The following is a 4205-nucleotide window of genomic DNA, read 5'->3' as shown; positions in this document are numbered from 1 at the left end:
CCTGTGCAGAGTTGACATCATGAGCACATTCTTCTTTTTCTTCGAGCATTAGGACACAAGAGTGGGTATATCGGTGAAGGCAAATTTAGAGGAAAAATTATCCCTGTCCTTGGTATTGTGTAAGGCAGGAGGCAACTCAGGCTTGTTCCTTCTGACCGTCCCCACCATGGTCATTTTCTTTGGAGCAGCTTCTGGCCAAAAGCATATGAGGTGAAGAAATTGTCACGTTATGTTATGTCCGTGGAGACCTGCAGTCATTTCCAGGACCACCCGCTTTCCCTGGTTCCTTTCGGGAACACCGCCAGCAGGTTTCCCTGGTTCCTTTCGGGAACACCGTCAGCAGGTTTCCCTGGTTCCTTTCAGGAACACCGCCAGCAGGTTTCCCTGGTTCCTTTCGGGAACACCGTCAGCAGGTTTCCCTGGTTCCTTTCGGGAACACCGTCAGCAGGTTTCCCTGGTTCCTTTCAGGAACACGGTCAGCAGGTTTCCCTGGTTCCTTTCGGGAACACCGTCAGCAGGTTTCCCAGGGTGAACCTGCATGTTTCAGGCATAACTTGTCCTGGCATCACATTGTCGTGTCTTTGGCTATGCCGGATTAAGTGATATGACATGCTATTCTATAAAATTATTTCCCTGTAATTAATATTACCTGATTGAGCTAATCATGTAAATGTAATTAACCAGAGAGTCGGGGCACCACAAAATAATATTTATAGAGCTGTTATCTTGCGAATTAATTCTTAAAGACCTAGTAATATTTTACATCAATAGCAGTCAATATTAATCATCATCTTAATTCAGTCTCATCTGAAAGTTGTAAATACTTGGTTATCTGCACCAACCCTGGCTAACAAGTTGAATCAGCAATACAAAATTGGGTTTAATTATTTATTTACTAAATACCTAACCTAATCACACAGAATTACACATAATTAAATCATAACTTGATTACAAATGACGTCATAAAGGAAAACGTCCCTAGCGGGCAGAACAGATATGACAGCTTGTTACACAAAAGAAAGGGGGCTGGGTTTGAGTGAAAGAGCGGGAAGACTGAGGAACAAAGGGCGAAGCTGTGCTATCGTAAATACAATATCTTATGCATTCTAAATTACCGCTAAAATCACATTTCATCCCATCACGAATAATTTCATATTCAAACATTTAAATTTAACAACAATTCCATGTGAATCCGATAACTCTGATGTGTAGACTTTCCACTGTAGAGTTTATGTCATCTTATCATTGATGAGAATGTCTCAGATGACAACCGAACTGACATCATATTCATTAACCTCTAGTAACTCCCCATCCCGGGTCCGGGAGCGTAATCATCGACTGATATTAATTAGCATAACGCAACGGACCTAAATATTTCTAGAAAATATTCCTATTCATGAAAATCACAAGTGAAATATATTGAAACACAGCTTAGCCTTTTGTTAATCACCCTGTCATCTCAGATTTTCAAAATATGCTTTACAGCCAAAGCTAGACAAGCATTTGTGTAAGTTTATCGATAGCCTAGCATAGCATTTTGTCCAGCAAGCAGCAGGTAACTTGGTCACGGAAATCAGAAAAGCAATCAAATTAAATCGTTTACCTTTGATGAGCTTCGGATGTTTCCACTCACGAGACTCCCAGTTAGATAGCCAATGTTCCTTTTTTCCAAAAAATATTATTTTTGTAGGCGAAATAGCTCCGTTTGTTCTTCACGTTTGGCTGAGAAATCGCCCGGAAATTGCAGTCACGAAAACGGCGAAAAATATTCCAAATTAGCTCCATAATATCGACAGAAACATGGCAAACGTTGTTTATAATCAATCCTCAAGGTGTTTTTCAAATATCTATTCGATAATATATCCACCGGGACAATTGGTTTTTCAGTAGGACCGATTGGAATAATGGCTACCTCTGTATTTTACGCTAGAATCACTCTGAGAGCCATCAGGTGACCACTTGCGCAATGTAGCCGCTTACGGGTATTCTTCAACATAAATGCGTAAAACTACGTCACGATGCTGTAGACACCTTGGGGAATACGTAGAAAAAGTAATCTGGTTGATAGCCCATTCACTGCTCAATAGGAATGCATTGGTACGCAGAGCTTTCAAAAGATGAGTCACTTCCGGATTGGATTTTTCTCAGGCTTTCGCCTGCAATATCAGTTCTGTTATACTCACAGACAATATTTTTACAGTTTTGGAAACTTTAGAGTGTTTTCTATCCTAAGCTGTCACTTATATGCATATTCTAGCATCTTGTCCTGACAAAATATCCCGTTTACTACGGGAACGTTATTTTTCCAAAAATGAAAATACTGCCCCCTAGTCACACCACCGCATATGTTCAATTGGTCGGATTACCAGAATATAGTTCATTTTCCCCCACCTTCTGATGTTCCCAGAATGTTAACCAAGGGGTTTGCAAATGTCACATCAGTAGGGTAGAGAGAGGAAAAAGGGGGAAAGAGGTATTTATGACTGTCATAAACCTACCCCCAGGCCAACGTCATGACAACTTGCTGCCCATATCTGTATTCCATATTTAGATGGTTTGCTTGGCATGTACTGTTTGAATGGGCAGTGTCCCCTAAAAGCGACCACTCATCCACTGTGACGTCTGGACTTGGGTTATAGATGAGTGGCAGGCGCTCCACTCACTTGTACCAAACCTCTCTGATCGCTGCCAGCTTGTCTTGTTGACGGCGGCCTGGTCTTGTATCACGGTCGTCGAAGCGAATCACCCATGACAACACGTGAAATGTCTGGAGTGACATAGTGGCATGAAAAATTGCCCGACCAGACTCTGCATCCCATAAACTGGTGGTTGATTTGTTTCTGGATCTGTACACACCAGCCGAAATCAAGAGACCCACGTCTGCTTGGACGTCTGTCCGGTCTACCTCCTTCCAGTTGTCTTTGTAAACACATCTCCCCTCCAAGTTGATGTTTATCACTATAGTTTCGATTGACTCTGTCAGGAACAGTTCGAAGCAGGATTTTATGTCATCAACCCTGGATATGGCGTATCTCGTTGGCCCTGGGGTCATCCTGATAACATTTTCAGCCGACAGTCGACCTCTGCTCTCAGGTGGGGATGAAGACCAGGTCAAATTCAATTTTTTTGACCGGAATGTAACAACAACCTCAGCAGGGCACTCTTCCTCATCACGGGATTGTTCCACATCGGTTGTCTCATATCTGAATCATATTCTGAATCATATTCTGTGTTGTCTTGAACTTCTGACACTTCCTCCTCTAATGCATCTTTACTGTCAGTTTCCGGGCCTCTCTCCTCCTCACCAGTGTCATGATCAAAGATATGATCAAGAGCCTCACATACAGTATATTGTTTGGTCATTGTTCTGCCACAGAATTAATTGTGAGCAAGGCCTCAAAAAAGCTTTATATACCAGAGCTATGAGAAAAGTTCTATATATTATTGAAACAATGTTGCTATTCTTTGTGAGATTGCCAACAGGTTCAGTTCCTGTGGGGGAAAGATTCTATTGGGGAAAGGTTCCCGTGGTGGTTGCCATGGAAGCCAAGAAGGGGAGTCAGGTGTGTGTGTGTGTGTGTGCTCAAACACACATGCATGTGGGGGTCTGGGAGAGGAAGTGTGTCCATCTGATGAAGGGGCATGTGCCTGAACTCAATTTTATACATGAATTGTAGTCTCACCCATTCATTTCTAATGACCGATGATTTTTGACCGGGAACACCACAGGTGTACAAAAGTTAAATAAAACACCCAAAATGTAACGCGAATCATCCAAATGTATTTTGTGTGCTCAGATGCCCTGTGTGGACAAAGTCATGGAACCTTATGACAATCAGGTTAAATGAACTACATTTTCAGAGAGTAAACATGTATATCGGTCCAATTCAACCGGAACACAACTGGAGGTTTAAACTGAATCACTAATCACATTAAATAAATAATACGGTTCAGAAATGACATCAAAGCAACAAAATAACGAGGGCTTTATAATAATGGTGAAACCTTTGAGAAATGTTGGGGTTAAAATCTTCCTGAAAGTCACAGCGGATGCACTGATTGAATGAATTCTCCACATGGTGTATATTGAAGGTCACTTCATTGAATATAACATGCTTTTAAAATTCAATATTGGTGCATCGGCAAAAGGCACTCATTTTGTGGGACAACCCAAGTATAGCTTCCTCTATCCAACTCTTCTTCCT

At 41.7% G+C, this 4205-nt stretch overlaps 1 pseudogene; it reads right to left on the bottom strand.

The window, feature by feature from the left end:
- Positions 1-222: 222 nt before the first annotated feature.
- Positions 223-3078, bottom strand: LOC149974560 (uncharacterized; annotated as a pseudogene).
- Between the last annotated feature and the right edge of the window lie 1127 nt (positions 3079-4205).

This window comes from Oncorhynchus mykiss, chromosome 20 (genome assembly GCF_057628025.1).
Source record: "Oncorhynchus mykiss isolate SJ-2025 chromosome 20, ASM5762802v1, whole genome shotgun sequence".
In the NCBI taxonomy this organism is placed as follows: domain Eukaryota; kingdom Metazoa; phylum Chordata; class Actinopteri; order Salmoniformes; family Salmonidae; genus Oncorhynchus; species Oncorhynchus mykiss.
Note: the sequence above shows the minus strand (reverse complement) of the source record. Positions and strands in the feature narration are given on the sequence as shown.